Genomic DNA, 14,405 nt, shown 5'->3' with positions numbered 1-14,405 from the left:
GCTGAATAAGTGTGTCTTTTAAAAATAATAATAATAAAAAAATAAAAATAAACCAATTTGGGCTTAATAAGACTAGGGAAACAAAGTGGGTTTATATATGCAAGAACAAGAATTTCCTTTAAAATCAAACAAAGAAGTCATATTTGAAATTACCACTAGAGGGCAGAAAATGGGGAAAAGGAGAATAAGAGCGGGCAGGTTTCTAGAGTCAGAATTTTCAAGCTCTTGGAACCTCTGAAAACAACTGTAATAATAACAAGAGTTAATATTTATAAAGTGCCTACTATGTGCTGCCCAATTTTTAAAATTTCCATTTTGTAAATGGGGAAATGGGTTAAATAACTTGTTCAAGGTCATATAATAAGTGAAAGGTAGCACTGGATTCAAATCCAGACAATTTGACCTCAAAGTCTTTACATGGAATCACAACCTCTTTCCATGGATGACAGTCTCTTTCATTTGGGTATACTCTATTAAAAAGAAAAGTGTGTATAATCATCCTCTGAACTGTGAGAGAAAGCAAGATAAATGTTCTAACTTGCTTCTACTGTGTTACCTGACAAACTAGGAATTTTGTGGGTGGTCTCATATACACACATTGGAAAACAAAAGTCTAAAAGTGTGTTTTATTAATGCTGCAAAGTGCCAACACTATGAAGTTTTCTGAGTCATCTAAACTAACAAGCAGGACCTGTGATGGTATCATTATTAACAGTATAAAGGGGAGGTTAAGCCCACAATGAAAGAGGAGCTGCATTAACCCAACAGGAGACCAGAGGCCCCAGCTTGTCCCTCAGCCACATTTGTGCCATGAGGAGGAGGGGTGCAAATTAAAATAGAATGGGTGAGTCTTGATTGTTAAGACACAAACTCTCTAAAAAAAACAAAAACAAACAACAACAACAACAAAAACACAAGCTCTCTGCACTCCGTCCCATTTCTAAACTCACCAGTTGAGCACAAGGTGGAACCTGAATTTGGCCCCCTGCCTCGGCACATATAACTAGCTGAGGTAGCTCATACTCTAATACCAGCGCCCAGGAAAAAATCAGGAGACTGTCATTTCACTGCTATCAAAGAAAAGCAGCAAACTGAAAATCAAAGTCAGCAGGATTAATAGACCGGACAGAATAAGGGTCTAAAATATGCATGATTAATATTTTCAAGGAGATGCTATTTTATTTTTAATCAAAATTCAATCAGACATTTTTGGAAGAACTTAGTAATTTTATTTAAAAATATATACAGAAGAATAAAGGCTCATGAATACTTCAGGCATTTTTATTTTTAAGAAAGAAAAGAATAAAAACACATCCTGCTAGGTATGACATAGTACAAAGCCGTATTACTAATAATAAAAATTGTGGTAGTTATCACAAATAAATTATAAAGCATAAAGCAGAGCTCAGGAATATATATATGCACACACTATTATAAGCACATATATAAATGTGTTGTATGGTATAGCTGAACTGTAAGGGTGAGTGCAGAAAAGTCGGATTGTCTGGTAGATGGCATTGGGAAAATGATAGAAATCCAAAAAATTACATTGGAGCCATAACTTATATCATAAATAAGATACTCCAGAAACAGTAAACATGATAATAAAAAGTAAAATTACAGAACGAAAAAAATTTAGGAGAATATATGTGTTACCCTGGAGTAGTGGAAAATCATATTGATTAAAACTCTAGGACGACAAACCACAAAGGAAAGAAAAAAAAGAGAGACAGAGAGAGAGAGAAACAGGGAGAGAATAAGGATTTAACTACAGTAAATTAAAAAGCTACTTTAATGGACAAAAACGACAAAGTTAATAAATGGTTGATAATCTGGGAGAAGATATTTGCAATGAGTAAAATAAACAAAGGGTCAGCATCTAGAATATGCCAAGAATTCCTAAAAATCAAGATGGAAAAGATAAGAAATCCAGTTTAAAAAAAGGGGCAATGAAGAATAATAGACAATTTCCACCCAGAGAAAACTACCTGGCTAAGAACTCTGGGGAGAGTTGCTCAGTTTCCCTTATAAGCAAAGACAGGCAAATGAAATTAACCATGAGATAGGACTTTACTCCCATTAGTTTGGCAAAGTGTTGAGAGCTGGACACCATCAAGTATTGGTAAAGCAGTGGGAAAGGGGGTATAAATGTGTAACCACTGCAGAGAGCAAGGTGACTTTATAGAGTAGAATTACTGTGTACAATTTGTATGTTAATTGTATTTCAATTAAAAAAAAATTAACAAACAAACCCTAAAACCATGTATAACTTATGCCCTGGTGATTCCACGCCTGGGTGTTTCCCAGAGAACCTTCTATACAGATCCATAAGGTGACAGATATGAAGACATGTGTCCATTACTGCATTGTTTCGAAAGCAAGAAATAAGTTAAACCTTGCTGTTCTTGCTAAGAGGATGAATAAGAAAGATGGTACAGGAGACTAGGAATACTAGTGTCGCGGATAGAAGCATTGAGCTAGATGCATTTGAAGAACATGGAGAGATTTTAAAAATAATGTTGACTGAAAAAAGTAAAAAACAACCAGACTGATAGAATACAGTCTTTTAGTTAAATTCAAGACACCTGTGCTCCCAACATACAATTTGCAGAGTACAGGTAAAACTTGTTTTATTGGGCTTCGCTTCATTGTGCTTTGCAGATATTGCAGTTTTTATAAACTGAAGGTTTGTGGAAACCTTTGTGTCCAGCAAGTCTATCCAACAGATCCAGCAGCATTTGCTCACTTCATATCTCTGTGTCACATTTTGGTGATTCTCATAATATTTCACTTTTTCATTATTATAATGAAAATTTTGAAAAACAAATTGAAAAATTTGTATGGTGATCTGTGATCACTGATTATGACTCCCTGAAAACTCAGAGGATGGTTAGCTTTTTTGTTGTTGTTGTTTAACAATAGAGTATTTTTAAATTAAGGCATATACATTTTTTAAGACAGAATGCTATTGCACACTTAATAGATACGGTATAGTGTAAACATAATTTTATATGCACTGAGAAAGCAAAAAAAATTCATTTACTTGCTTTATCGAGGTGGTGTGCCGTGGAACCCTCAATATGTCCCAGGTGTGCCTGCATAGGGGTGGAAACTGTTTTCCCCCTCCCTGTCTTAGTTTTATTGACTGGGGCCCTAGACATTAGACTAACAAAAGACAGAATAACAAGGGAAAAACAGAAGTTATTAACCTGTGCATCCTGTATACTTAGGGGAACAGCCAGTGATGAGTGACTTGAAAGAGGTTTGTTAGCTCTGTGACGAAGGACCCTGGACTTTTTGCAGGATACCCTTGTCAACAAGATCCAAGGCAAAAAGTGTAACATGGTTTCAGTCTGTCCACTCCGGGTTCTGGCTTGTGCTTATGGGTTCCGGCTGTCCCTTGGTCTCCACCACTTTACATCCATCTTCCCTTCTTGACTGCCTGCCTAGTGTGCTTCATGCTCCAGCATTAGAAGCAGCCAAAATCACCTTGCCAAAGGTGCTTAACTGGCTCCCACAATTGCCCAGTTCTCTGTAGCAAATTATATATATGTGCCTCCTAGTGATTCTGCTTTTCTGGTTGAATGGATACAATTACTGTCTATTTAAGTTTTTATTATTTTCTTTTCAAAATTTTTTGTTTGTTTACTTATTTATAGAGGTGGGGGGGGCAGAGGGAGAGGGAGAATCTTTCTTTTTCTTTTTTTAGATTTTATTTATTTATTTGAGAGAGAGAGAGAGAATGAGAGACAGAGAGCATGAGAGGGAGGAGGGTCAGAGGGAGAAGCAGACTCCCTGCCAAGCAGGGAGCCCGATGCGGGACTCCATCCTGGGACTCCAGGATCATGACCCGAGCCGAAGGCAGTAGCTTAACCAACTGAGCCACCCAGGCGCCCGAGAGGGAGAATCTTTAAGCAGACTGCCCGCTGAGTGCATGGCCGGATGCAGGGCTGGAGCTCACAACCCTGAGATCATGACCTGAGTTGAAACCAAGAGTTGGATGCTTAACCAACTGAGCCACCCAGGCACCCCAAAGTTTTTTTATATTCAAATTTAATTTTGAAATAATTCACACACAGACATATGCACACACTGATATACTGATTTATGAAGAAGACATTACTGATCCACTTGATGCTGGTGCCCTTTTGCTCCCATCAATACTGCATTTGCATTGCTCTCTCTCTCAGGTAACCACTCTCTCTCTTAGGTAACCATTATTCTGAATTTTATGCTTATCATTCCTTTGCTTTTCTTAACGTTCTAATGTATACATTATTAATTTTGTACATTTTTGAACTTTAAATAAATGGCATAAAATTAGACCACCATATGACAGTGATGACTTATAAAAATTATTTTCTTAAATCTGTGTATCTTTTGTTAAAAAATATTATCTAGATAGGCATCTTCCATCCCATACTGTATGTTTCCCTTGTTCAATCTGATTACATGGATTTTAGACCATCAACCTAGACTGTTGACATTCATTTGGATCTTGGTTCAGCTGTCTAGCATATTACATTTCCCACCTGCTGTGTTTCTTTCCCTCAAGTCTTGCTGAGAATATTTTCTATGTTTCCATTCAAATTATAAAAATATTAGGAGAGTTTCAAAAACAGAGTGCAGACACACATTACTATTAGCTTCACCCTAGTATGGTCTTCTAGCTCAATTCATATGTCGCTTTGCTGTGTTAACAAAGTGTTCTTAGCATCATTCTTATCATACTTGCTATAATTGTTTATTTACTTATCACTCTCAACAGCTAGACAGTAATATCCTTGGTGAAGGGACAAAGACTAATTCCATTTGTATTTTCTGTGCAAATCACAATACTTGGTACTAAATAGACACTCAGTAATTAAATTATCTACTGAATGTTCCAGTTTCATTTAGAAGGACAAATAGGAATTCAAGAAATGAATAAGGTGGGAAAAGGTGTTTTAAGCAGTAGAAGCAATTAAGGGTCAGGGTAAATTGAACAAAATTAGGGATAAGCTTAGTACTGTCAAATTTCCTGTAAGGAATTTATATTACAGAAACATAAATAGGCAAATAAGCCAATGATCAGACTAGGCCTTCTGCTGAAGCATCTCCAGAAGTTTCAATAACATACAACAGGAAAATGAAAGTGGGGACCACTGATTCTTGAAAGAAATGTCTTTATTTAAAAGGCATAAAATGGGGGGTTGCCTTTTCTGGTCTTACATTTGGTTTTGAATAGTTTGGTATAACTTTTTTTTTTAAAGATTTTATTTATTTATTGACAGAGAGAGACACAGCAAGAGAGGGAACACAAGCAGGGGGAGTGGGAGAGGGAGAAGCAGGCTTCCCGCTGAGCAGGGAGCCCCGATGCAGGGGCTCGATCCCAGGATCCTGGGATCATGACCTGAGTGAGCCAAAGGCAGATGCTTAACAACTGAGCCACCCAGGCGCCCCTGAATAGTTTGGTATAACTTTTAAATGAGCTGGATAAACTGTCATGTTTTTCAGTTGAAAAAGAAACTCAGAGCTATTTGAATATTTGCTTTTGTTCACTTAAACAAGGATTTTTTGACACTTATTTCTTCTTTTTTATTTTGTTTCTCTCTTCTATCTTGCACCAATGGTTTTTGTTCCTGTAATATGCTTGAAGGGCAGGAGAGAGACAGAGGAAGGAAAGTAGGGTGGGGAAGTGGAAAATGGAGGGAGAAAGGGGGAGAGGGATGGGCAGAAGGAAAAGATTTATAGGTTTTCCTCTCAAAGATTCTGATTCAGTGGACTGAATTGGATGGTACTGTAAAACTGAATTTGGAGACATTTCCAGAATTGATGGTGATGTGCAACTAGGTTTGAGAACCATCATCTAAGGGATAAGGTAATGTGTTGACAAACAAATGAACACGCAATCACAAAAAAATCATCTGAGTCTAGTGTAAGCCAGTGATCAACTATTAGGATATTAGTAATGCCTATCGTTGGAACTGCATCAGCAAATGTCTGTTCTGGTTCTGTCTCTGGATCACATTTTACTGCTCTCCCCTTGGGTCACCTGTAAATCAAACACTAGTAAATTTTCTGAGTTGACCCATGTTCAAAAAACTGACCATTTCCTTGAAAAGATGTTGACATCTTAATTTCAGAGTTCCTCAATGGTTTTATTTGAAATTAGAACAATTTTGAGAGTAAGAACTTCCAAATTCTATTTCTATTGATTAATTTCTCCTCTGTATTAATTAGATTATAGGCTTATAATTTCAATGGTATACATGAAAGAACTATATTAACAAGTGTTGCTTGTAAGAAAGAGCAAATTGTCGAGGCTGGAAAATTATGGGCGGTAATGGCAGAAAGAATCTCTCCTAAGGGGGGAAAAACAAAACCCTGAAAATTGGAAGCTCGTGTCCATTCAGCTTATTCTCACAACAAGAATCACCTGGAATATTGTTCCAAATTATTCCATAACAAAAGTTTAAAGATAAAAAATGTCTAAGAAAAATAACTACATAGAATCTGAAGTCATAAAAAATTTCAAAGTCAATGCTGACTTGAATACAATATAGAAGTGTTAAAGGAGAACACTGTATATCCAGAGTCCTGATTTTTAAACCAAATTAACTACAATTGGTTGCAGTGTTAAAATTGTACTTTCTTGCATTGGCTATATTTTGAGACACCTTTATTTTCAGTGGTTTAAAATTATTTTCCAGTAAAATACTTTAACAAATCAACCACTGCTTCACTAACATGCAGTTTTCAAACTACAGTGCATTTTTTGTTTTGCCTTTTTTTAATATAGAGTTTGATTTGAGAATGAGAGGGATTGAAATAAGCTCAGGTTCGAACCTAGACTGGGAAAATTAGAGTTAAATGGAACAGTCACTGTTATTTGACAGGATTCTGTGGTTATTCTAACAACACTAGTCAGTTCACATCCAAAAAAGTTCTGGTAACTTATAAGTTGTATGTATAGTTCCATATTTGAAAAAGTAATACACATTACATTTTGCTTTTTCATAAAGAATTTGTACTTCCAGTCAAATATTTCTGACTTTTCCAACCACATTTTTGGGGATACAGACTTAACTAAAAATTTTGTCATATATATGAGTTTGAAATAATATATCTGAGTATATATGTTATGTGCATACCTATATAGGTGTGTATGTATATCTAGATATCTGCATCTAGTTATACAGATATGTGTGCGTATGTGTGTGTGTGTATGAGATTTAAAATGAAGTTATGTATTTTAAGGACATATCATATGCTTCCATTCCAAGAGGGCACTACTGTTTTGTTAACTGAGAATCTCTGAATAGTCTTTCCCGCAAACAAAATAGGCAAAATACTTTTAAAGTGTTTTATATGACCAATGGGAGATGTTATATAGAGAACAAGAAATAATACTAAAAGCTGTGTTCTAATAGTATGAAATCACTATAATATAGTACAATGTTGATGAAATTCAAATTTTAGAAAAACATTTGGCTCTTGGTGTCAAGTACACAATACCCCTGAGTGCAGAGATGCTAAGTGAGTCTAGTACTCATTCTACTGGAAATGTATACAAAGTTAGTGGAATAGCTGAAATCATGGAAGAAAGTGAATTCCACCTAGGTCATTCTTTAGTAATTAACTGGCAAGGGTTTATCTTCTCTTCCACTCTTCTCTTCCTTTGTGTATAGATGTTACCTTTTCTTCCTGTTTATAAACTTGAGTGGATTACAGAGCAGTGAAACTGAAGGCCAGGTGTCTAGAATTTCAGTTCCTTGAGGAGCAATATCTGATCTCACATCCTCCACTTCAAAGGGAATGGCTTTGTTGAAATACGAAACACAGGTAGTGTTGGGTCACCAGTGGGCATAATCAGTTATTTGAAAGTACTCTAGAGATTGCCAAATATTATCGCTTTTAAAGTAAACTGGGGCTGGGGTGCCTGGCTGGCTCAGTTGGTGGAGCATGCGACTCTGGATCTTGAGGTTGTTCGAGCCCCATGTTGGGTAGAGAGATGACTTAAAAAATAAAATCTTGAAAAATAAATAAATAGAGTGAGATAGGGGCTAATTAAAAATTTTTTTGCTATATATTCATAGGACAATTTCTGACAATATTCTAAAGTAAAATGTTTGCTTAACTTTAAATATGTTATCTTTACAGTTTCTAAAGTTTTATTATGTTATATAATCTTTATTGAAAACAAAATATTTTGTAAAGAAACAACAGTATTTTTTATAGATAATACACATAATAATTGTAAACTGAAGATGAATTTTTGCCCTGCCAACCTATGAGGAATTTAGTCTTCCAAAATGCATTTATTTTCAGTTTTAGAGAAAAAGTTGAATAAGTACATGAATGTGTGTGTGCACGCATGTGCGTGCACGTGTCTATACCTGGATCCAAAATGTCTGTTTTTTTAGTACTCATGACATGAATCATTCATCAGTATATTTACCTCTATTCATGAGTAACTTTTTTTTTTTTTAAATATTTTATTTATTTATTTGAGAAAGAGAATGAGAGATAGCACCAGAGGGAAGAGGGTCAGAGGGAGAAGCAGACCCCTTGCTGAGCAGGGAGCCCGATGCGGGACTCGATCCAGAGACTCGCCCGATGCGGGACTCGATCCAGGGACTCCAGGATCATGACCTGAGCCGAAGGCAGTCACTTAACCAACTGAGCCACCCAGGCGCCCATGAGGAACTTTTGAGGGTAACTTAATATGTTTCTTTAAGATTTCTTGACTCATGTATTCAGGAAAATAATTAAATATTGAGATATAATATGTATTTATTATATGTACATTATAATCTCTTAAATGTGATAGATTACCATCAAATAATCTCCATTAATAAAAGCTGGGTGAAAGAATGCTTCACGTTTTAAATCAATACTTACACTGAAAATGACATAGAAGGAAGAAAGGGGAACCCTTAGATCCTTTTCCTTTCAGTTCTTTTTTACTCACCAATAAGTAGAAGGTAGAGTGTTGGTGGAATGTGCATGTACCAAGAAGCAAAATAAAAACAACAAAGTTACTTTTGTGCAACATTTTCACTTACTTGGTAAGAACCAAAAACATGTATGTATAAATGATGACATATGAATTGTGTAATTTCAGTGACTCTGCATATGAATTACATATTCTTATATTTGCATCTAATCTGGTATTGAACAATATAAAGATGAATGGTAAAATTCTTTCTAATAATTAACATTTTTTTTTCTCTACTTAGAGAAATATAAAAGAGGTCAAGAGAAAGACTACAGAAGAAAGGTAAAAAGCTTTATAGTTTAGTACTTGTAACAGAACGTCTTCCTGCTTTTTGAACAGGGACTTCACACTTACATTCTGCACTGGGTCCTGCATATTATGGAGCTATCTCTGCCCAGTTTATGGAGGCCCTGGAGAGAATATCACCGGGGCATAGAGATCAGCGACACTGTCTTCCAAGTGCTGCAGTCAGTGTTTTGACCATCCTACGTGATTCCACTATGGTGACAAACCTTTCCAGATTCTCTTTGCTGGTGTGTTGGGGCACGCTCACTCAGACTCACCATTGCCCTCTCCTGCCCTGTTTATTTGCTTCAACACCAAAGGGACCAGCATTTCTAAAATGTTTTTTCAAAGCATCCTAAGACAGTAGAGCTCTTCTCCTTTGGCTAAGGGGCCTGGCTGGGCTACAAACAGATGGAGAATGTAATTTGTCCCCTCAAAGGTCTGGAAGATGTTGAGACTCTGGAAGAACTTGTTGTACACCTGAGTCTCCAAGGGCCCCCTGATCTGAATGAACTTGTTTTTCAGGCTGTCTCTATGCCATTGACTTTGCTGATGGCTCTATCTGTCCTTTTTATTTCTGGTCCATGCAGAAATTCATTGCAGAAGCTATGAACTGAGATCTTTATTATTTGGATACATACAAAGAAAGCTGAGAAAATGCAGTAAACTCTACTTTCTTAACCAGATTTTTAAGACTAATCCTAATCCATTTATATATTGTCCCAAAAGCATCCCATGCCACTTTTTTTTAAAGTGAGGTCTTTATTTTTCGTACTGATTTATTGGTGCTCTTTTATTTTTATTTTTTTTATTCAATTGTTTCTATTTTTTTGAATTTTAATAATTTATTTAAGCTAACATTTGTCTAAAAGCAGTATTTCAATGCTTAATCAAGTATAAAAAATATTTTTTAAAATTTAAATTCAATTAATTAATATATAATGTATTATAGGTTTCAGAGGTAGAGGTCAGTGAGTCATCAGTCTTATATAACACCCAGTGCTCATTACATCACATGTCCTCCTTAATGTTCATCACCCAGGTACCCCATCCCCCCACCTCTCCCCCCTCCAGCAAACCTCAGTTTGTTTCCAATGATTAAGAGTCTCTTATGGTTTGTCTCCCTCTCTGATTTTGTCTTGTTTTATTTTTTCCTCTCTTCCCCTATGATCCTCTGTTTTGTTTCTTAAATTCCACATACCAGTGAAATCATATGATAATTGTCTTTCTCTGATTGACTTATTTCACTTAGCATAATACCCTCTAGTTCATCCCACATTGTTGCAAATGACAAGATTTCAATTTTTTGATGGCTATGTAATATTCCATTATATATATACCACATCTTCTTTATCCATTCATCTGTCAATGGACATCTTGGCTCTTTCCACAGTTTGGCTATTGTGGACATTGCTGCTATCAACACTGGGGGTGCACATACCCTTCGGATCACTACATTTGTATCTTTGGGGTAAATACCCGGTAGTCCAATTGCTGGGTCATAGGGTAGCTCTATTTTCAACTTTTTGAGGAACCGCCATACTGTTTTCCAGAGTGGCTGCACCAGCTTGCATTCCCACTAACAATGTAAGAGGGTTCCTCTTTCTCCACATCCTCGCCAACATCTCTCATTTCCTGACTTGTTAATTTTAGCCATTCTGACTGGTGGTATCTTATTGTGGTTTTGATTTGTATTTCCCTGATGCCAAGTGATGTTGAGCACTTTTTCATGTGTGTGTTGGACATTTGGATGTCTTCTTTGGAGAAATGTCTGTTCGTGTCTTCTGCCCATTTCTTGATTGGATCATTTGTTCTTTGGGTGTTGAGTTTGATAAGTTCTTTATAGATTTTGGATGCTACCTCTTTATCTGGTAGATCATTTGCAAATATCTTCTCCCATTCTGTCGGTTGTCTTTTGGTTTTGTCAACTGTTTCCTTTCTGTGCAAAAGCTTTTTATCTTGATGAGGTCCCAACAGTTCATTTTTGTCTTTGTTTCCCTTGCCTTTGTAGACGTGTCTAGCAAGAAGTTGCTACGGCCAAGGTCACAGAGGTTCTGCCTGTGTTCTCTAGGATTTTGATGGATTCTTGTCTCACATTTAGGTCTTTCATCCATTTTGAGTCTATTTTTGTGTATCATGTAAGGAAATGGTACTGTTTCATTGTTCCGCATGTGTCTGTCCAATTTTCCCAACATATTGGTGCTCTTTTAATATTAAGGATATTAACTCTTTATAGATGATACACTGTACATATTTTCTCCTAATTTGTATTTTGTTTTTATTTTATGTTGTCTTTCATCATGTATAAATTTTCTTTAAAATTTTATACAGTAGTAAAAAATGTCAGTCTTTTCTCTATTTCTAACGTCCTTTTCTATCCCTAAAATAATTTGTAAATCCTTCTATAGCTTTACACAATTTTATAGTTTTATCTTTAGAACTCTAATGAGTTTGGAATTTATCAGTTAATATGATGTGTGTGATAGGGATCTAAATATATCTATCAAAATGTATAACACATTAGCCTCTAATTTATTGGATTATCTTTCTCTTCTTCACTATTCTGAAATATCATATATATATTCTCACGCACAGGTGTGTCTCCTTTTGTCTCTCTATTCTTCACTAAACTATTTGTCTTTTCCTCTACTAATATCACACTCTTTTCTAAATATGGTTCTCCAGTTTTCCTTGAGCTATTTTTATTGTTTTGTTTTGCCAAAATTAACCAGAGTCTGGCTTATTCTGTTGTTTTAAATTAAGTACCATGATTATTACATGAAAATGTGGGGCCAAATGTGATAAAACAAGAACTTAAATAAGAGAAATAAATATTAGAAAGGGAGAAACAAAAAAAAATCACCATTAGTTGCAATTTGTGTGATTTTTCTACATAGAAAATCCTGGAAAGTCAATAAAAAATTATTAAAAGGAACAAAATAATTTAGTAAGGTGACCAGTTAGAAGATAATATATATGGTAATACTTTTTTTTTTTTTTGGAAAAGCAAACTGGTTTTTATTCTAAACAGTGCAAGGGTGGGGTGCGGTGTGGAAGGGGGCTCTCCTGTATCACAATGTGACTCTCAGCAGACAGAGCTGAGGCTTGGATGGACTACTCACCACAGGCCAAGCCTCTTGTCACCTGAGGGTTTGCCTGTGCTGCAGAGGACTGGGGCCCTTGGGGGGGTAGGGGGGCAACCCCTCTCCTGAGTTACATCCATGCCCACCTCCCCCCCAACCCCCCCACCCCCCCAGCCAGCAGTGACACACAGCACCCTCCCTGTGGCCTGTGGCTGCCAATAGCACCACCGCTTGCTCTGCGGGGAAGCCCATGTGTTCCAGCTGCTGCAGCTGCAGACAGGAGACAGTGGACTTAGGCAGCCATAGTGGCTCTCAGGACGCTGTGCTGGCCCCTCACGAGTGAGGCCTGGATCCCCTCCTGCAGCACCTACTCATCTAAGCCCAAGCCAGGCTCCCCTCAGAGGAGCCCTCGCAGATCTGCGACACAGACCCCAGGCCTGGAGGGAACTGGGCTGAGCCTTCGCTGTGGGACCGGAGGCCATGTAAGGAAGTCCAGGGGCAAGAGGCCTCGCTCCAACAGGATGGGGAATAGGCAGGCAGCTCAGCCAGGCCGCCTGGGGTAGGAAGGAGTTGGAGTGGCCAGTGCCCTGCCAGGGCCCTGCACAAGATGCCCTCCATCAGTGCTTACAGCTTCAGCTCAGAGAGCTCCAGCCACCGGAAGGCCCCAGCTGTGTAGGCCAGGCCAGCCAGGAGGCTGCAGAATAGCTGCAGGAGGGGTGGCTCGGAGCTGAGCAGTGGTGTCAAGGCGAGGAGCAGCTACAGTAGGTAGCAGCCACAGTGATAGTACCCCCTGCGGAGGTCTAGGCTGGTAACCCCGCCCTGCCAGCATGGCCGTGGGCGGACAGGCATGGAGCCGTAGCCCCCAACTGCACTGAGACCCTGAGTCCTGCAGCCAGGGGGAGCAGGGCAGAGGCAAGCAGGAACTGCAATGTGCCCAGGTAGCACTCCTGCTACCAGCCCAGTGTGGGCAGGAGCATCAGGCTCAGGAGCAGGCCAGGTCGGGCCATGTAGCCCTGGGCATGGGTTGGCAGCCAGTGAGCCTGTCAAGGGTCCAGCGGCAGCTCTGAGGCCTGGGTGAGGCTGGGGCCAGTCCCCACCAGTCACAGGTTGCTCAGCAGCAGCATCAGGTTGGAGGAGGCAAGAAGCAGCGCTGGGGACAGTAGGGGTGGGGAGGGGGATGCTCTGGCATGCATAGAGTGGCTGAAGGTGTCAAGGGTGGTCTTGGGGCTGTGTGCTTACTGAGAAGCCCGGAGGACTGAATGAGAACACAAGGATAGGGAAGATTCTTCTGAGTGATAGAGAGATTTTTTTTTTTAATTTATAGAAATAACAAAATACAAACGTTTATTTTAAAATACCTTTAACAAGACAAAAACAAAAAATTTTTAATTTTTAATTTATAGAAAATTTTTTACTTTATAGAAATTTTTTAATTTATAGAATAAATACATATTTTAAATTTATAGAAATAACAAAATACAAACGTTTATTTTAAAATACCTTTAACAAAGACAAGAACAAAAAAAGTTATGAATTATATACTCACAGATATATTTATTTATTTTAAAGATTTATTTATTCATTTGAGAGAGAGAGATAGTGTGGGTGGGGGGAGGGGCAGAGGGAGAGAATTCTCAAACAGACTCCCCACTGAGCAGGTTGCCCGATGTGGAGCTCCATCCCAGGATCATGACCTGAGCTGAAATCAAAAGTTGGTCGTTTAACTGACTGAGCCACCCAGGTGCCCCCTTATGAGTATATTTAACTAAAATCATGTAAAACTTACATGAAGCAAAAGTTAAAATTTCTCAAGACTCAGTAAAATGGAGATAATGAAATAGAGAGGACTCACCATTACAAAGATGTCAACCCTCCCCAAATTAATCTATAAATCCACTGCAATTTCTACTTAAATTCTACTTTTCTAAGTAACTGATCATGAGAGGTTGATTCAAAAGAATCTGTTAAGTACAAAAACTTTTAGTAAACTAGGAATAAAATAAACTTCCTTTGTATAATTATGTGTATCTACCAAAAAGTATATGTTCAGGTATATA

The 14,405-nt window shown here is 37.8% G+C and overlaps 1 pseudogene; it reads right to left on the bottom strand.

The window, feature by feature from the left end:
- The window catches only part of LOC102730058 (rhomboid domain-containing protein 3 pseudogene), a 23,537-nt pseudogene extending 9,996 nt beyond the window's left edge, over positions 1–13,541 (bottom strand).
- Positions 13,542–14,405: the final 864 nt, after the last annotated feature.

The sequence above is a fragment of the Leptonychotes weddellii genome, chromosome 7 (genome assembly GCF_054177405.1).
Source record: "Leptonychotes weddellii isolate Sample4059 chromosome 7, ASM5417740v2, whole genome shotgun sequence".
In the NCBI taxonomy this organism is placed as follows: domain Eukaryota; kingdom Metazoa; phylum Chordata; class Mammalia; order Carnivora; family Phocidae; genus Leptonychotes; species Leptonychotes weddellii.
This window is presented reverse-complemented; position numbering and strand designations above follow the sequence as displayed.